The sequence below is a fragment of the Protopterus annectens genome, chromosome 8.part0 (assembly GCF_019279795.1).
Source record: "Protopterus annectens isolate FY-2018-M chromosome 8.part0, PAN1.0, whole genome shotgun sequence".
In the NCBI taxonomy this organism is placed as follows: Eukaryota; Metazoa; Chordata; order Ceratodontiformes; family Protopteridae; genus Protopterus; species Protopterus annectens.
Window position 1 is genome coordinate 733231370 of NC_056741.1, and position 21874 is coordinate 733253243.

The window sequence follows — 21874 nt, forward strand, 5'->3', positions numbered from 1 at the left end:
TGAGGCACCACCTTTGTGGAGAGGGACCACTGTTGCTGTACGCCACTCTTTGGGTACATATCCTGTGGTAAGGCTGAGACTGAACAGTAGTTTTATGTTTGGGTGTAGCTCTTCTTGGAGTTCATGTAGGACGCAGCCTGGGACACCATCTGGTCCCATTGATGCTGTGTTTTTTGCTTTGGAGAGGGTGGCTCTTACCTGAGCATCTGAGATGTCAGGGGGCAGCACTCTGCTGGGATAGATATTTGCCCTTTTGGTGGGGGGGGGAGAAGTTTGCGCTGAACCTGTCAGCTAGGATGTTGGCAATGTCTGTGGGCTCGGTGTATTTTTTGTCATTTTGGACTAATTCTGAGCATATCTGGGAATTCCCACCCAGGTTCCTAACATTACTAAAGAAAGCCTTGTGATTATCCTTAGTGTCCTGTGCAATTTTTCTCTCGAAGCTGGCCTTAGATGATTTTATGAGTGCCCGTAGTTTTTTGCTAACACTGATCAGAGATGCCTTCCCTTTTTGGAATTTTGCTCTATCATGTAGTAGCTTCCTCCTTCTCTTGTATAGTTTGTTTATGGCTGGGGTCCACCAGACAGGACGTCTGCCTTTGGAGGATTGGGTCTTGGTTTTATTTGGGATTGCATGATCCATGCATTCCTGAAGGTGTTCACAGAATGCGTTTATAAAGGATTCTGCGGTCTGGGCCGTATTTTCCACAGGCCCGGGGGCTTTGAAGGATTCCACCTCGGTTTTGAGGAGTGTGAAATTTGCTTTAATGAAGTTTTTCACTGTGGTTTTCTGGGCAGGGGGTGGGGTCGGGATGTGAATATCAGTGAGATTAGTTTATGGTCTGATCTTACCAGTGAGGGATACACTTCTGGTCTGGAGCATAGAGTCCCCATGTTGGTGATGATCAGGTCCAGTATGTTTTCCCCTCTTGTGGGAGTAGTAACAAGTTGTTCCATAGCATTTGAGTTTATAAATTCTAGGAACCTTTGAGCTAGGGTGTTGTAGCTAGAGTAATGCTCCCAGTCTATGTTTGGGTAGTTGAAGTTGCCCAATATAATGGTGTTTGGAGAGACCTTCATATTTTCCAGTGTTGTCAGGAAGGCCGAGTGGGGTTCCTGGGTTTGGGAGGGTGGTCTGTAGCAGGCTATAAACTGGAAGGCAGTTTTACCCACTGTTAGTTGCACATGGATAGTCTCTGATGCTTCGTGCTGTGCCACCAACCTGGAGGTGTGGGTATCTTTGACGAATATTGAAACTCCCCCTCCTTTTCTGGTTCGGTCCAAGTTTTGGGGCCGAAAAGCATAGTATGAGGTATAACCTGGTAGTGCTGGGGTGCTCTCGGGAGCCTTGAACCAGGTTTCTGTTACTGCACAGATATCGATGTTCTCCATGCTAAGGAGAGTTTCGAGTGCATACATTTTGAGGTTTAGACTTCTGGTGTTGAGTAGCATTACTCTTAGTTTCTTATCCCTTGTGATACCTATGGAGGTGGGTTTGTCTTTTGAGCCTTGCCTAAAAAAGGCACTATGGGGGTAGCAAGAGCCTTTGCCAATATCCGAAAGCCCAGGGGTGACAGGTGCAAGCCATCCCTAGCGAAGCATCATGGCCTGTCGAGCATGTCATCCCAGGCTGACAGGCATTGGATCCCCCTTTGAATGACACCAATACTGTAGCCAATTGTTGAAATTGATCATCTTGTCTTCATATTGTGGCATTATTCTTGGTGAGGGTAAGATGCTACTCAAGGTCAGGGTCATACCGGCCTGGGCTACATGCTCAGAGAGCTCCTCTATGTCTCTTTTCATGTAGTCCAGGGAGGTACGTCTCAGGTCATTCAGACCAGCATGGACAATGACTGAGTCATATTTGTACTTACCTTGGAGTGACCTAAGTGCTTGTGTTATGTGACGGATCCTAGCGCCCGACAGGCAGCTCACCGTGACCTTCTCCTTGTTCAGCCTGGTGAGCGGGACGTCAGTGTGCCTGACGATAGAGTCACCTATTACAAGTGTATCAGGTGTGTTGTTTAGCCTTAAGGGCTGTGACTGTTCGGCACACTGGCTTTGCGAGCTATGTGTTGCACGTGTTTTGTTTTGGGGTAGCGGTTGCTTGGGTGTCTGCTTTGGAGGTCTCTGCTGCTTAGGCAGATTTTTATTTAGAGCCTCCGAGTATGTTTTTGTGTGTTTATGTGTTTGGTTTGCTGTCGTGGTAGGTCTATGTGAGACTGGAATTGTAGTGAGTGTGGTTTCCTTCTCCTCCTGACAGGTTCCGCCAGTACTGAGTTGAGAGAGCTTAGCCTCCAGTTTGGCTATATGGTTGCATCTCCCACATGTGTTGGAATTTGTTGGGAGGAGGAGAGGGTTGTCTGTGTACATGAGACAGTTGTAACATTGCCTCAAGATTCCCAGATTCACCAGCTGGACCGGAGAGGAGATTGACAACTGACCTTTGGACATGCTAGAATAGTATTGGGAATTCCTTTATAATTGAAAAAAAAAGGCCAATGGGAAACAAGGTATTCAAGGGGAGTTTGTGAGGGTGTAGTGCTTTTAATTTTTTAGTGCTGACTTATATAATTGCTTTAGTGAGCAAGTGCCAGGTAACTTAAATGCAATGTGTTACAGGTAACTTAAATGCAAAAATGACAAACAATAACTTTCTTTCAAGTGAAACAAGGAAATAAGTACAGTAAGCAATGCAGATGTCACTAGGGATCCACAGAAGTGCTGAAAAGCCACATTTTAGGTGGAATTAGCTTTTCAGGGAAATAACAAGCAAACAAGCATACGAACAAAGCTAGATTCAGCAGGCCTGGATCTAGTCTATGCTACAGCAAACAAGGTGTACCAATTCCAGTAATAAACAGTTCAAATATGCAGGCACTATAAGCCTTTAACCAGAAATTCCCAGCTCAGAAGGGCAGAGTCCAGCCTCTCCTCCCACAAGAGTGCAGACCACAAACCTTCTTAATGTAAAATAACTGGCCTGAAGCCCAAGTGCTTAAACCAGAACTAATACACTTTTAGAATAACAGACACTGAGCCCTCAATCAGCAGTTCCCAACTTAGAAGGATGTAAGCTACCTGTCCTGCCACCACAGTGCAGGCCACAAACCTTCCTAATGTAAAACAACTGGTCTGAGCCCAAGTGCTTAATCCAAAAGACTTAGAATGATAGCTACACTTTAATCAAGTTACTACCAAGCAGTAATAAATACAATTGAATACTTTAAAGAATGCCTGGATTAGTGCTCAAGTTATACAAACAAAGCTAGATTCAGCAGGCCTGGATCTAGTCTATGCTACAGCAAACAAGGTGTACCAATTTAGTAAGAAACAGTTCAAATATGCAGGCACTATAAGCCTCTAGCCAGAAATTTCCAGCTCAGAAGGGCAGAGTCCAGCCTCTCCTCCCACAAGAGTGCAGACCACAAACCTTCTTAATGTAAAATAACTGGCCTGAAGCCCAAGTGCTTAAACCAGAACTAATACACTTTTAGAATAACAGACATTGAGCCCTCAATCAGCAGTTCCCAACTTAGAAGGATGTAAGCTACCTGTCCTGCCACCACAGTGCAGGCCACAAACCTTCCTAATGTAAAACAACTGGTCTGAGCCCAAGTGCTTAATCCAAAAGACTTTGAATGATAGCTACACTTTAATCAAGTTACTACCAAGCAGTAATAAATACAATTGAATACTTTAAAGAATGCCTGGATTAGTGCTCAAGTTATACATACAAAACTAGATTCAGCAGGCCTGGATCTAGTCTATGCTACAGCAAACAAGGTGTACCAATTTAGTAAGAAGCAGTACAAATATACAGGTGCTATAAACCTTTAACCAGAAATTCCCAGCTCAGAAGGGCAGAGTCCAGCCTCTCCTCCCACAAGAGTGCAGACCATGAACCCTCTTAATGTAAAATAACTGGCCTGAAGCCCAAGTGCTTAAACCAGAATTAATACACTTTTAGAATAACAAACACTGAGCCCTCAATCAGCAGTTCCCAACTTAGAAGGATGTAAGCTACCTGTACTGCTACTACAGTGCAGAGCACAAACCTTCTTAATGTAAAACAACTGGTCTGAAGCCCAAGTGCTTAAACTAAAAGGCTTAGAGTGAGTTACACCAAGCAGTAATAAATACAATTGAGTACTTTTAAGATGACGCAAAAGCAAAATAAAGTAGGAAGAAACACAAATACAGTAAAAGCAGATAATTTTTTTTTTTTTTTTTTTGAGTGAGCAAATGAGATGGGCCCAGGAGGAGTATCCAAGTGCAAATTTACAAGAGGGGCGGGCAGTTTCAAAGCCACCAAGATTAACATCAAGACAAAAACAGGGAGGGTGGGTTTTGCTGTCGGTGTTCTTGGCTCGTTCATGTGAGTTTCGGGTAAGTGAAGAAGTTACTCTAGCAGAGTGACGAAAATGTGTTTAGTTGGCTGAAGAAGTTACTCTAGCAGAGTGACGAAAACGTGTTTAGTTGGCTGAAGAAGTTACTCTAGCAGAGTGACGAAAACATGTTTAGTTGTAATAAACTTTTTATACGTTAAAGTAGTTTCTTGCGAGTGGCTGTTTGACATCTTTTTGTTTTTTACTAGTTTCGGGTAAGTGGTGATTCGGTGATGTGTAGGGGATCCATATATATATATATATATATATATATATATATATATATATATATATATATAAAGCAAGGTGATAGTTTTTATTGCCCTTATTTAAAAAAAAATCATTAAGACCAGTGCAAGGGGGTGACTGTAAGACTACAAAAGTAATTTACAGGGCACAGTGCAATGAATGTGATACATATTATGTGGGCAAGACTATAAATAAACTTAAGCATAGGATTACATGTCATCTGGCAGAAATCCGCTCTGGTTGACTAGCCAAACAAAGAACACCACAAAAAATTCAAAAACTGGTTAAAACAAAAGAAAAGAAGACAAACAACACTGTCAACTGTGAATATAAATTAGCGCTTTCGTTTACTGGCAAATTGTAAACTTCTTCAAATAAAAAACCATCCTAGTACACTCTTTATATAATACAATGCATTCTGATGTCATCAAAAAACATAATTGATTAATTACTCAATTAACTAAATTGAATGTAAGGAACTTTTAAAGAGCCCATCTATATAAATACCAAGTATTAAATGTAAGACAATAATATACCAAATTTTGTTGCAGAAGCATGTTACCATATAAAATACAATATGCAATACACTATCTATATAAGGCTTTCAATTTCAACAAACTTTTTATAGAAATCATTTATTAGCCTGAAATTGGAGGAAAAATAAATTTTATGGCAGCTTAAACTTGATGCAAACTCACCACCAGGTTTGTCTTCTTTTCTTTTGTTTTGACTAGCCAAACACCTTTCTCTGCATAGAAGACACACAGATTTTAAGTTCCAGATACTGGATCACATAGATATGGGTTTTCTTGAAGGTGATATCCTGAATGTAGTAGAAAAGCATGAATCCATATGGCAATTAAAGCTGAACTCTTTCAGAAAGCCTGGAATAAATTATGACTGTTCACCTAATGGCCTAATATTTAAATATTTCCAACTATGTATTATAATGTCTTTGAAAAATTCACAGACTTTGTTTAATAATAATCCGTTTAATAAGAAGTACCAAGTCATTATTAATTTTATTAATTTTATTTAAAGTGCATAAGTTTTAAATTATTAGGACATTTAGTACGTAGGGCAGTACCAGTTCAAATATCACACTGATAGGGAGGGGGAAGGGATTTGAATTTGGTAACATGTATACCATTACACTGTGATTTATAACTAAATAAACAAATCCCATACCTGATAACAGGTATGTTAGGCAGAAAGTTTGGGATGAAACTAGCATTCTGTTTATTTTTTGTTTTGTTTGGATCGATTGTCTATGTGCTTAATAAATGAGACTGTCTACCCTGCTTGGATTACTTCTGAATACCTGATAGAGTTAATAATTCTCTATAATATTAATAATATTTCAAAATAGGTTTTTATTTTTTTGATTTAGGATGTTTTTAAGTTTGCTATTTCTACTACCATTTTCTGTTTTTTTCTCATTTTGAATATATAGTGATTAACTAGACATACAGGAATTAAAAAACGTTCACACAGAGACGTTTCTTATGTTGTTTTTTTTTTCAGAAGTTAACTTGTTAGGTTTCCCTGCCATCTTTCAGTAGGTGAAAAACTTTCCTTAAATAGACCTTACTACCTGGAATTCAGTACCTGCAGGCTTATGGTAAATAAACAGCTTTACACAATTCAGGAAACAACTTAAGCTCTGCCTGAATAGCCCATAAAAATGCATACATTTCACTGATAAAAGCTGATTAAACATTCCCATCCACATTTATAGCATCCCTGTTATCAGCTTTTACTGAATAATTTTGATATCTTAGACACTATATCCTGTAATTAATGAATGGATCTTTGTTTTATCACTGTGTCTTGCACTCTGTTGCATATACTTAAATTACATCCAACACACAGTCAGTTTAATTTATTGTTTACCTAGTCACATTCTTTATTTTCTTAAGTCCACTTAAATTGTATAATTTATATGATTGTTCTCAGTATAAACAATTTGTTTCTGCATAATTGTTTATTGTCTTCAAGGCAAATGTGTCTTTTCACCAGCTCATCCACCCTGTTAACAAACTGAAATAATATAAATAAAATTTAATTTCATGTTTGTTAACTGTTAAAGTGTACTAGTCTGAAGACTAATTTCAGGGATGATCTGGGGTAAACTGGTCCAGACAACATAAATTTGCATTGGCGTGCAGTAGCATTTATTTAAGTGATAATCACAATATTATACATACCGAAAAAAACACAATTTTCTTAAAAATTGCAATACGACTTTATAGACCTAACAAAATCTTTTGATTCAGTACAATGTCTTCTTCTAAAAGAGCTGGCATTTAATAAGCTTTCACCACTGGTCTTGATTGGATGTAAATACATCTTAGAGAAGGTTAATTCAATGCCAGAACAGTGAACTCTTTATCCCATTCTCAGCAAGTTAACCTTGGAGTTCCATGGAGTTATTTAATTAGTTCCCATTCATGATTTACTATCGGAAACTCCAGGATTATCACTCTGGGAAAAAATATCCAAGGATAATTGCATCAATAGCTGGCAGGATCGAAAAGGATAATACTGTACAACCTCAAGGCAAAACTCCCAAAGCGTGCAAACCCACAAACAAGTGCGAGCATGGATCCTGTGGTGGTGGTGGGGGGGGGGGTGAAGTGCCAGTCTATCTTCTTGATATTATGGTCCTTGGGTCCTTAAACCTGCTGGCTTTCAGAGATCATTTTGGGATGTTGTTTCCAATGTGATGTTTCCTGAGTTTTCAAAAGTAAACACTGTTTTATTCATGATTTTCAATATTTTCTCCTGGTTCACATCCGTAATGTCTCGGCATTATTTTATGCTGATATGGCTATATTTTAAATTTTCTCGTTTATGTATAAACTGCACATTAGAATACTGCCTTGGCTGTTTTATTGAATACCTGTTAGTGTCAGAGAGGGATAAAGCCCTGATTATTATCTGGGTGTCCTGGATTTGATTAGTATCTTAGAAGGTGGTGTGTGGAGGATGGGTGTGCTTGTTTTGGGGTAGGATTACAGCTGGAACTCCTGCAGGACTGCACAACTGTACCTACAAGAGCGGTAGCTTTACCTACTGAGAACAGCCATGGGAAAGCATCACTTCTGTCAGCAGTCAGTCATGGAAGTCACAACCGATGTGGAAGTGGGAATTAGTGTTTCTAGTCACATGATTGCAGACTGCCCACTTCCTGACACCTGGCTGTTGTCTCCAAGGGGAACAAATGGGCTGATTAGGCTCTTGCTTGGTTAGCGAACAAATGGCTGTAAGGCTCATGTCCTGTCTGGGGATCTGTCTCTCTCCCTTAGGAGAAATAAATGGGTGACTGAGTGCATGTAGGGTAACCACTAGGCAGTTGCATAGGCTGGGGATTAACACTAAAGTCATGTTGTTAGCACAGCTAATCATTTATTTCATATCCCTTAGACTGGTTTGTCCCCTCTCTTTTAAGAGGAGCTAATCTGTTTAGCAATTCACATGCCTAAGGTCTCATCTTGCTTGATCATTAACTTTCTTTTTCCTTTCAGCATTAGACTAAAAACATTCCAATCACCTGTTACAGAATTGTTCACTTGTTAACACCTGAAGTTATTACACTAAAGAAACAGCATGCTTCAGGTGTGTCATGTATTATGGATTCTCACTTTTTTTAGCAATCTTACATTAACTGCTGCAGAATTTAAATGCTGCTAAACAAAATCTGTAGATTTATAGTTAACTCACCAAGTTTTGAATGCCACTGTTCAAACATTAATAAAATAAATGTTTGCATACTTCAGTAAAAAACTGATTAGCTTCCTCATTATTATGTAGTGTATAGAGCATCCCAATTACACTCAAAAAATGACTAAATTATATCCTTGTTCAGCACTGCTATAGTGTGAGAACTGATCTTAGCAAAGTTTAGAGTGGTGATTAACAATTGTTAAGCACCTCCTATGTGTTACTAATGTCAGGTCTTCACTAAAACTATTCATGCTGTTCAGGAAACAACAGCAGCAGGACATGAAATGGCTTCATTTCAACTCCTGTTTCTGCCCGCTGTGTAGTAAAGTTGAAATGCATTTTGAATTAAACTGCTTCCCTTAGACAGGGAAAGTGTAAGAACTTCAATCACTTTTCTACTGCTTTAACTGGCTTTCAAAGCTGACACAACACTTTGTTTTTTACGTAATTTTTGACTAGCTATTAGTACATGCAGAAGATAAATCTCCATGCATGACAAACAATTATGATTAGATCTTCAATTTTGATGAAAAGTTATGTGTTCTGAACATGATACCACGATTCACCTGCCATCCATGACTTCAACACATAATATGCTCATTGCGATTGGTGACCCGGTCATAATCCTCTATGTAAAGTTTTGCACTTTAGTCATTGTCCCTCTCTTGGCTCCTCCTTTGAAAGTAAATCTTATACTAGACATGTAATGTCACATTTTATTAAATCTTATCCTATTATACTTCATTTTTCCTGTCATAAACTTCTTGCTGTCATTCTGATCTTCTACCCCATTCTAAGCCTAAAACATTTTGACCCTGCAACACTACATGCACATGTATTCTGTCTGACAGTATGTGTAGATTGTAAATGCACAAAATGTACTCTGCCTGATAATATGCACATTTTAAATATTTGAACTATTGCTAGCGTATGAATTCTGATCTAACTGCAATTTATTCTCTGTTTTATATACCAGTAGTTTTCAACCTTTTTTACATTTGGGGACCAGTGAAAATAGCAGAATTATTTTGGGACCACTGAGGCAGAAATAAAAAGCATAATTTATCAGGAACCAATTAAAATAATCACCGTTTGAGAGTTGTAGATAGTTGAAGTAGTTGACAGTTAAGAGATATGAAGTCTGAAACTTCAATCCTTTTTATGAGGAACAGACCAAAAATATGGGGCAAAAATCTGGACATTCTGCAAAAATCTGGATAGTTGAGAGGTATGCTATCTATCTACCTCTTAAACGCGGACACACACACACACACACACACACACACACACACACACACACATGCACACATATTAACTTGAGACATTGACAAAATAACAGAACGTGAGTGAATATTCATTTTTGTAAAGTAAAAGAAGTCTGTAACTCTAATTATTGTCATTGTTTATTGTGTAATTCATCACCTTTTCTCCTAAAGTCACCACTTTTAGGTGGGACTAAGAGGGACAGAGCTGAAATTTCAGTCACGCTCAGGGACAGTTGAGATCTATGCACCTACCTACCTTCCTCTTACACACACACACACACACACACACACACACACACACACACACACACACACACATGCACACATATTAACTTGAGACATTGACAAAATAACAGAACGTGAGTGAATATTCATTTTTGTAAAGTAAAAGAAGTCTGTAACTCTAATTATTGTCATTGTTTATTGTGTAATTCATCACCTTTTCTCCTAAAGTCACCACTTTTAGGTGGGACTAAGAGGGACAGAGCTGAAATTTCAGTCAAGCTCAGGGACAGTTGAGATCTATGCACCTACCTACCTTCCTCTTACACACACACACACACACACACACACACACACACACACACACACACACACACACACACACACACCTACCTACCTCCCTCTTACACACACACAAACGCACATACCTACCTCCCACCATCTTACACACAGACACACACACACACACACACACACACACACACACACACACACACACACACACACACACACACACACACACACACCTACCTCTCAGTTGTTTGTTCATGGTCCGCATTTCAAATGTCTTCTTGTATTCCAATTCTGTGAGCGAGGAAGACAAAGACGTAAACAACAGGGTGCAAAAATGCAGAAGACGAAAACAGGTTGCACACATCTGTCGCATCTGTGCGACTGGAGGCAAAGGGCATTCTTCTTAAAAAAGAATGCCGTTAAGAAAATGTTGTTTTTTTTTTAATTAAAAAAATAAGTCTCTTGGCCAGTGGCCCCCTTCCCAGCCAGCGGGAGTCCTCTCCCAGCCAGTGGGCCTTAGTCTTTCACGGATTGGCAGTAAATTTCTGCAGGACCAGACCTGGTCTGCAGACTGGCAGTTAACGCTGCTATATACTGCTACTCTTACATTGTTGCATTTTAAACTATATCTGGAGCTTCTCCTCCCTAACCTCTCTGATAATAGACCAGCTCAACAGGATTGTCTTGCTCAACAAATGGAAGTAAAAAAATAAATAAATAAACAATAAATCAGTTAATAATTCCTTTCAGATTCATAGGTGGTTATTAGGCTTGCAGTATTATTGTCCATTGAGGAACCTAACTGAATTTCCCAGTTGCCCTAGAGCACTGTCTGGTTAAGTCTTTGTCTCTGAGCACACAGTGTGCAAATGGAAGCTGAAGAAATCAAACTGTGGAGTACAGGAAGCAGCTCGTTAACAACATATAATCTTAATTCTCAGAACTACACGCTGAACTTGGATACAAATATTTCAGACATGGGCAGTAATTTTATTTTATTTTAATTTATTTAGTCTTACTAGGCTAGTGACCTATTTTCAAGGGAGACCTGAAACGGTATTTATACCATTAGGGGGAAATTTGGGCAGGGCATTGAGGAGCATCCACTACTCATTTGGATAGGTGCTGAGTGATCTTTTTTCATCCACATGAGCTACCACCAACTGAAGCATGGGAGGCCTTTTTAATGTCTCATCAGAAGGACAGCAAACTCAGGAATTCAGCACCCCCTTATGCTGCACTGCAGTGTCAGTACTGCAAAGTAATCTATATACCTGGGGTGGGAATACAACCCACAGCTTTCTGATCTTCCAGCAACAAAGACATATGTGCTATCTGTTGCATCAGTGACACTTGGCAATGGTGTCCTTTAGCCTGCTAACATATCAAAAAAATTCCCATAATAAGTGTCCAAGTTGTTCTTAAAATATCTAAACTACTACTTGCTTTAATATAATTTGGTAGTCTATTTCATGCATCAGGTACTCTCTCTCTCAGAGAACCAATTAATACATCTCTCATTCCTATTTAATCTCCTACATAGGTTGTCAGAGTTTCTACTAGCCTTTGATAACCCCAGACTTTACCTGAGGTAGTTATCTCTAAATGCCTTATATACCTGAATAAGGTCTCATCTGAAATATCTATGTGAAACATTGTACAAGTTCAGATAATTTAATCTTTCATAATAACTTAAATTTTTACATCCACGGATGCCCTTATTTATATGTCATGGGTAAGTACTAGGCTAACTGCTCTTGTTGGCCATTTTAAGTCTACCCAGTTTCTCTTTTTGTGTTTGAAATAACCTATCCCATTTGGTTATAGACTGACCTTAACCAATCCATGGTCAATAATTATACATTTCCCCTAATGAGAATAACTGGGATCATACCATAGATGATATAAGGGGACCCATGCATGAGATAAAGGACTCCAGGGCTGTCCCCCTAAATAGGAGCTATCTCTGTCTATTAGTAGTACAGTGGCCAGTCCTGTGGTGACTTTTCTATTTCCCATAAATAGATCCAAGTTGTGTTTGAAAATGGACAGGAATAAACTTTGGTTTATGTGGATGGGGAGTCTATTCCACATCTGCAATATTCTCTGTGAGATATACCTATCCCTTCAAACCATTCTGTTGATGTTGCAGAAGAGGTTTAGATCTCTAGACTAAATATTTCTGATGACATTTGACTTGCTGATTTGTGGTAAATCCATCAGTAATGTATCGGAGGATGCCCTGTATGCTAGATACAGGTTAACTCTTTGCAGTCTGTAGGATACCGAATATAGTGGCAGGGCTTTGAGTCAAACCATGTAGGACATGTTGTTTAGGCCTTATATCCTTTTAGTAATGGATCGCTGTGGGTGTTCCAGTTGTTGCATGTGTCTGGACAGACACATACCAAAGGGGGCATCATATTCAATGACTGGCCTAATGAGACTGAGTAAAGGGGGACAATGACATCCCTAGAGCTAAACACAATCCTTTTGTGTGTAAGCTGTACAATATAGAAGGACTTTCTTAAAATAATAGATACACATTGGTCAAAAGTTAGGTCACTGTCCATATACTGTAAGTTCCCAAATCCTGAACAAGTGTGTCAACTCTTAGGGGCATATTGTCAATGTGTTAGTTCCTTGGGGTAGATGACTTCCCAAAGAATACAGTAATGCAGTTTTTGCATTTAGTTTTAGTTCATAATTTTGGCACCAGTTATTTATTTGAGATAAACTTTCATGCAGGATGGCTAAGCCATTTGGGGATTCAATGACTGCTCTTAGCTTGCAGTCATCTGCAAATTTAGTCAGCCAGAGCCCTTTTTACTTCAGAAAAGTAGATGTCATGCAGGTGAGTACACTTTCTGCTGTACACTTTCCAATTTTTTATAAGGTTTCAGTGTTATTGTTCCATAGTTTAGTCTGGGTCTGATGTAAATTGCAAACAATGATTTAATAATTTCTAATTTCCTAGACTTTATAAACTTTTTTATACAGCCTATAGTTTTATAACTTTCATTAGCCAATTGGTTGACATTATCAGAAAAACTCAAAGCTGGATCTACCCATACACAGATCCTTAAATGAATCTACAGTTTTAAAATCACTGTGTGTTGTATTAAATATTCACCCTTCAGTTTATGTCTCCCAAATATCATATGCTTAGTTTTTGATGTCTTTATAAGCATATTTTTCTCCTGTGTCCAAATGGTCAAGTTAGTCGAGTTCTTTTGCCATATCTGTAATAGATGTGATCAGTTTACCCATTTAAAGTCATCATTATGCAGACTATAGAACATCTCAGATGAAAAAGATAGATCTGAAAGATGTAACCTAAGCAAGTATAACCCCAGAACAGAGTCACCCTGACTGTAATGTAGAATTTCACCCGTCCAGTTGCTGTATATCTGCCATGTCCTATTTGTAACTCATGTAACTATTCATCTTATCAAAATTACATCTGATTTACTGATCAGTGTTTTGTGTATGACCCTATCAAAGGTTGAAGTTAAGCCTATATAAAATACATATTAGCCAATGGTGAAAAAAACAGCCTTGAGCCAGACAGCCACTGGAAAACCAACCTTTAATGTAATGACCAAATGTAAAAACACAGTAAAATCCACTAGTTATGTGCTTTCATCATAAAGCTTAGAGGGACTTCATCAGACTGGACTGATACCAGTTTCAATTAGTTGTTTTGTAGAAGAAAATGGTCAACAAGGTCAAATGCCTTTGCCAGGTCTATAAATAGGGAACCTATAGGGAGCCCACTATCAGAGTTTAGAAGAATGCCATCTGTTAGGGACACAAGGGCTGCCATAGTACTTCATCCAGGCCAGAATCCATGTTGTTTGGGGAGAGCAGGTGGTACAGCTGAATACAGTAGGAGAGTTGGCTGTAGACCATTTTTTCAAGAAGTTTGTCTAGAATTAGGAGGATGGATACTGGATGGAAGTGACAGGTATCTTTTGGGTTGGTTTATTTTGGGAGTGGTTTAATTAGAGCAGTCTTCCAAATTTGTGGCATAATGTTTTGTGTCAGACATGGATTATATATATGGGGGTGATATATGAACCAGGGATTTATGTTGTCAGATCCAGGAGGGGTGTCAGTGGAAATATTTTCAAGTAGAATAGAGACATCTTTGGGACATATGCAATTAAAGAGCAAGAGGGGGATGAATGGTGGTGAGGTAGGCAATGCATGATCTATGGGAGGTGTGGAATTTATTCATGGGAGATTGCTAATTTTTTTAAGAAAATATTCTGAAGAAAGTTTTGCTGTACCACACTGAATGATGTTTGTAGGCCAGGTATCATGAGGAGGTTTTCTTCCTGTAAGTAGGTTAACCTCTTTCCAAAAGAGTTTGGGGGAATGTAAGAGGGTAATTTGTTTTTTTTTTTGTTTGGAAATCTCTTTTGTGCCTTCTGATGGACTTCTTGGCTAGGTTACACAAACATATAAAGCAGGTGTGGTTGTCACTTGTCGAGGTTTGTTTCCATTGAATGTCATGAATGAAATTTAAAAAATATTTCATATTTTATATTATTTATACTTAGAATTAAGGTGTCTAGCTGTAACTGGAGGAACTAATGGATCAGTTTTTAACTTGAGTGTTGGTTAAGCAATGTCTACCAGTTTATAAGGTTAGTCAGTGTTTACTTTATGCCGACATTTTAATGATCAGTTTCAGTGAGCTCATTAACTAAAACAATATTTGCGTTAGGCTGTGGTTGATTAATGAATATTTTTTTTGTTCCTGAAGGCCAACAAAGCAAGGATTCTTGATTTTGCTCAAAAATTCTGAAGCACTCTATAACTTTACACAAACTGTTTCCAGCATTTTAAAATGTCGTATGTATGTCATTCAGATAACTGTACATATAACTGCAATGGGTAGTTTTGCTATGCACAGGTTGACATAGCTGATGACTACTCATGAATTTCTGGCCATTTGGCATAACTAAGTTGCTACTTGGCACAGGCTGTTATGTCTAGTAGTCCCCAGTCAGTGGTTTGCATTAAAAATTTGAATAAGTAGTAGAGGTTTTATACACATTGTCCACTGGTAGGAACTCTGGGAGTTAGCTGCTCCATGTAGCTACAAGCCATCCATAACTCATTTTCCCCTTTTTGCACATGGGGTTGGGTTGTCTCTTCAACAGTGACAATCATCCAGAGCCAAGGTTTACACTGTTGGGTAGCTAGCCATGCTGCGGTAGTTCTTTCACATCACACTCACACCTATGGCCAATTTAGAGTATCCAATCCACCCATTGCATGTCTTTGAAATGTGGGAGGAAACTGGACCACTCAGAGGAAACCCACACAAACACAGGGAAGACATGCAGAATCCTCACAGAAGGCATTCCAGCCAAGAATCAAACCAGGGAACATCTTGTTGTGAGGTGACAATGCTACCAATGCACCACTGTGCCACCATCTCCATGTAGCTACAATGATTATTTCAAATTGTTTTACAGGCTTTTGATGAATTGTATTAAAATGGCTACTCGGCCACTTACTGACCAGCTCATCAAGACCTGCCTTCCTCAACCCCCTACCACTGTACTACACTCTTAAGTTGTTTGGTATGCTAGTTTGCTTAACAAGGGGTGGTGTGTTTAGCATGATATACAACCTAACTCATTAATTAACAGAACCATTATTTTGAACTTAAATTTCTCAATTTGCATAGAGGCTGGAGTGCAGCAACTGAACTTCTATCCTGCTTCTGAATCCTTGACATAGTTCTCACACTTATTTGGTCTAGAATTCATATTTTAATAGTGGCCATTTTTGTGAATTTTTTAGAATTATCTGCCTAGACTCATAACATTTAGACTTATTTTTGCCCCCTGCATACACAGGGCTATGTCTTTTGTTGTGTGCGACATTTAATAGTTTACCCAATGTCAAGATATGTTGTATTTATCTGGCAACTAAACTTTGATTATTCATTTGTTTGCACAGACAAAAGAAAAACCTGCACTTGGATTTTTATCTGAAAATGCTCACTTTTTGGGTCTTTTTATTTTTTTTTCTGACACAAATACATAACATGCATAGAATGATACCAAATATTGGTTTTAGAAACCAATACATATTGTTTTCAGAATAGTAAGGCAATAAATGTATGATTTGGGATCTGTTATGAGTTAGACTGTTCATCTTGAATCACTAATGTACAGCAGAGTTCAAAACCCGCATCTTGATTGCATGTATAATTGTAGCACATGTACACAAGACCGTGAAACTTATGCATGAACTAACCAAAAAGTTTGACTTGCTGTTCTCTGCTTGAGTATTGCTGATCTCTATCTGCATTTGATTTTGAATTGGAGTTATTCATTTAAGGTTTGGTTACTTCTATTTTTTTATCTTTTTCTTATATTGCATTTTGTTTTAAGTTTTTGTTACTTTGGAGTTTTAAGAGGTCTTGGCTAGGGTCAGTTAGAAAAGAATCCCTTTGCAGACAGTGAGTAACATCCAGCTAATTAGTGGAAGGAGCTGAGAAATAGCATTTAGAGGCATCTATATTTTGATGTAGTGCTTGTTTGACTTGTTATTCTCTGCCTGACTATTGCTGATTTTTGTCTTCATTTGATTTTTCCCCTACTGCTGTTGTACTCTTAAACTTGGTGGATACCACTCCCAGTCCCATCTCATCAGCTCATTCTACTGAGTGCTGGGACATCACCTGGTAAGGCCCAGCTCCTTGGTCTCTTAAACTTGAATCATCTTTTGTTTCCTCCCTTCCCGCTTAGTTAAAAAATATACTTTGTTCAGCTGCTTTTACTATATCTGTGCTTCTTTCTAGTTTCTAACTTTATTTAGCTTTATGCTGCACATTCTTAAAGTGTTCAGTTACATTTAATATGCTGCATTTATTACTGCTTGTTAGTAGCCTGATTAAATTGTAATTGTTATTCTAAGCCTCTTAGTTTTGATTTAAGCACTTGGGCTTCAAGCTAGTTATCTTACATAAAAAAAGGTTTGTGGTCCTCACTCTTGAGGAAGGAGAGGGTAGCCTTCACACTTTTGAACTGGGAATTGTTGGTGGAGGCTTATTGTGCTTGTTATTCTAAGTGTCTTTAATCTGGTTTGAGTATGCACTCTTGTGGCATTACTGTTTAGACAGATTTTGTTAACTATTAGAGCATCGAGTTTGCTCAGAGCTGAGTGTTGCTTATCAAGTTGCTTGTCTTATTGACTTGTTCAATATTTAAGTTTTCCTCACTCCTCCCTAGTAGCCATGGACATACACTTCCTGACTCTCTCTGTGGCCAGTCTGGTTGACATGGGTATTCTGAGGCATTGTAGCAATAGACTCATGTACACTGACAACCCACTAATTCTTAATAAAACAGATAGTGTATGCGAGGGGTGTAAATACACATTAAAGCTGGAGGCAAAACTCTCTCATACAACCAAAAGTAATCCTGTGGAGGTTGTCAGTGATACTTGCACCATGCTTACTGCACAGGATAAAGACCCTACACATAAAACTACTTCTGCTGAAGCACTTACAGGTAACCTTCCTAAAACACTAAGACTTCCTGCTGCACAGTTCAATCAAAGAAAGGGTCCTCAGCCATCATGTAAACCCCCGTTAAAACACCTTCCACAGCTACACATAGTAACACTGTATCCGATGTCTCCACTGCTAAGTCCTTAAGGCAAACCAGTACACAGCCAAATTTTCTGGTCACTGGCGATTCTTTAGTGAGGCACACCAATGTTTCCTCACCAGACTGAGTAAGGAGAAAGTCACAATTAGCTGCCTTTCCAGGGCTAGGATCTGTCAAGTCACACAATTACACAGGTCACTGAAACACAAGTACTATTATGACTGTGTTATGGTCCATGTGGGTATTCATGATCTGAGATCTGATATGAAGCGAGACAGGGTTGAGTTTGCTGCTTATGTGTCTCAGGCAGTTATGAGCCTAACACTGAGCAGCGTACTATCTTCTCCAAGGATGATGCCATGTTACCAACAGAAAATGATTGATTTTAACAGCTGGCTTAGCTTCTGCTGTCAATCCAGGAGGTACAATGTTTGACTACTTGGAAAGACATGGTTGACAGTTTGCACTTGTCCCCTCTAGGCTTTCAGATATTGGCAAAGACATTTTTCATCCCCATAGTGCCTCTTTAGGCAATGCCAAACTGATAAACCTACTGACTTAACTGAATCTATGAAGGAATATCTGAAGGTGGTACTGCTCAATGTAGAAGTCTTAACAAGAAACTCCACTCCCTGCAAGCCTTCCTCTCCCTGGAGAGTATAGACATCCGTGTAGTAACAAAGACATGGTTTAAAGTCACTGAGAGTACTTCAGCAATTTCAGGTTATAATGCCTTTTACACCTTTAGACCAGCTACTGCACAGGTGGGAACTAAAGGCAGAGGAGAGCAGTCTATATTAAGACCAATCTCACATCCAGACTAGTTAATGTGTATGACCCACTGGAACTCATGCATGTGCAACTCACCATAAAGAGGGTGCCGTACCATATCCTTGCAAACCATAGGTTCCCCCTCCCCATTTCCCAGGAAACCCATACTACCCATTGCAATGTACTAGGATCCCTCACCATTCAACCCAATACAATATTCATAGGGGATCTCAACTACCCCTCTATAGATTGGGAAGTCTACACCACTTTTAATACACAAGCCCAGTGTTTCCTAAATGTTGTTAATACCAACATCTTGGAACAGTTGATCCATTCTCCTACAAGGGGGACAAACATCCTTGACTTTCTACTCATGAGTGTGGGGGGCCAATGTTCCTTACCAAATGTATTATCTTTACTTATCAGATCTGACCATAAAGCAGTATAACTTGAAATAAAAATTAAATCTGGGGATCCAGTGAAACTAAAAACCTTTAGGAACTATTCCAAGGCTAACCCCTGTCTAGTATGTAACACCTTGGCTAAATTCCAAGCACCTCCAAAACCAGTAAACACCACGGAATATACTGAGCTATTTATAAAATCTCTGTACAGCTATATCAATAGCTGTATAAAGCAAGCTGTGCCCACTTGATTTAAAAATAAGACAAACTCAATAAACAAGCCACCCTGGTAGAATCACAATATCAATAGGTTATACAACAAAAGAAAATAGGTCTTGGTCAAGCGTAGGAAGAACAAAGCCATACATATTAAAAGTCCCCTGAACAAACTAAACAGGCAGCTAAGAGGGTTAATTTATACTTCAAAGACTACATTTGAAGAAAAAATAGCTTCTCAGGCAAAGGACAACCATAAAGCTTTCTACAGTTATGTCCATAACCTCAAAGGATATATATATATATAGCAATGTGCAGAAATTATTGTAAATGGCATCACCCACACTGAACCAGAGGCCATTGCCAACCTTTTGGCTGACATGTTCAGCTGAAATTTCTCCTCCACCTCCCCCCAATAGTCCAAGCGAAATACCACATAACATAATCCCCCCAACCATTACTAGGGACATGTCATCAGTGCACTTTCCAAGGCCAAAAATGCTGCATTGATGGGCCCTGTTAACATCCTGGGATGTTTAATCAATAGTATGAAATATTACCTCTCTGGTCCACTTGAATCACTTTTGAATTGGAGCATTCAGTCAGGTTTTGTGCCCAAGGAATAGAATATAGCTACAGTCATTCCTCTTTACAGAGGAGGTCCGACCACTGATCTGGGTAGCTACAGGCCCATAAGTCTTACCAGCCTCATATGTAAGGCCATGGAAAGAATCATCATTGACATGATAAATGAGGACATAGGTAACCTGCAAACACTGAACCCATTGCAGTTTGACTTTGTTAAAGGAAGATCATGCTTATTAAAATTGGTGGACTTTTTTGAGAGGGTCACCAAAGCATTGAATGAAGGTAAGACTATACACATAGCTTACCTGGACCTGGCAAGGCTTTTGATACAATACCCTACTCAGGCATTATGGACAAGCTCACCGATTTAGGTATAAACCCTTTCATCACCCACTGCATAGCCAACTGCCTCACTGGTAGGACCCAGGAGGTCAAAATAAGTGAGGCCATCTCCACCTAGAGGTCAGTCACTAGAGGAGTCCCCCAGGGCTCGGTACTTCACCTACTACTTTTTGGCATCTATTTCTCTGAAATGGAATCAAATGCTGAAGGTATATGGCTGACTAAGTTTGCAGATGATTGCAAACTGGAGGTTATCATCAACTCCCCTGCAGACACTAGAATTCTTCAAAAAGGTCTATCTCTGACTAGCAAATGGTGCCAAAGAAATGGTCTTAAATTCAATGCTAAGAAATGCATAATTGTACTCTTTGAGAAGTCAACCATCCTGGCTAATTACCATGTTGATAATAAACTCCTAAGAGTCAATCCAGTGTCAGTGGTTAGGGATCTGAGTATACACGTATGTGACTACAGTGGTCAGGAAATCCTTTTATGTTGTGCAACTTATAAATAAGGACATGGCATCCAGGTCCAAAGAGCTAATTATCTCACTGTTCTCTACTCTTATCAGACCAGTCATAGAGTACAATGCTCCCTTTGGTATGTATCCAGGCATATGCAGCAAGTAGAGCGACCTCAAAAATTCATTACAAAAAGAATACGAGATGTAACAAACTTAACTTATGCAAAGAGCCTCAAAGCCCTTTCCTTCTACTCAGTCTCTTGTAGATTGCTGAGGGGTGATCTATGCCTGGCTTACAAGGCATCTGCAAACCCCACACTTATGAATCTCCTTCATATTCATAAGTTAAAGAGTACCTGAAATACAAGGTCTAGGGACTTAAATTTTGTCTGTGACTTAAACAGAACATGCTAGAGAGACAGATATTTGTCCAAGAGACTGCCCCTCCTATGGAACAGGCTTTCCATCCATGTGAAGCTGAGTTCATCTATTACCCAGTTTAAGTACAACCTAGACCAGTGTATGGGGAACTGGAAATTTATACCCGGCCTGGCACCCATGTCCCTTCTGGACAGAGGTAACTTATAAATCCCTGGCCGTCAATGTAATATTTAGATACAGGATATTAGTATTCTTTTGGGAAAACTTGGCTAGGCTTAGAAAGGACCCCGGGGTCATTAGCCTAGTAACAGTCTATGAATCAATGAATCAAAAACAACCAAAATGCATTTTTCGCATGGGGTGACCCTATACCCCCACATGCTCTTACTTTATTATTCTCAGTATAATATCATTGCTTCATGTCAACTATCAGTTTGTCTGCCAGCTGTACATGCCTGTTGAATAGCAAAGGCACAGAACCTTCTTTTCCTTAAAATAACAAACCTTCTCACTTTTGGTTTTAACAAAGGCCTATGCAGTTTTGTTTTAGACACTTCAGTCATTTCTCTTGAGCTCCTCTGGTTATCCTAAGTGCTAAAAGAAATTATTTAATTATTTTTGTTGTTGTTGCGTCTTTCGGCATTTCCCGGTTAGAGGTCGCCACAGCGTAACTCCGGTCCGCTAATGATTGGCAGTAGATTTTTACATGCCGAGTTGCCGGCCCTGACACACAACCTTCAATGAAGGTACACCCATTCACGCATGTCTCCACACAGAAGACTCTTTAGCTGAGAATCGAACAGGACAATGTCTTACTGTGAGGTGACAACGCTACCGCAGCACCACCACCAGAGTTCATTTAATTATTTTTATATATGTTAATATTTTTTATTGCTGGTTGTACTTCTGTTGTCTTTTTATATAT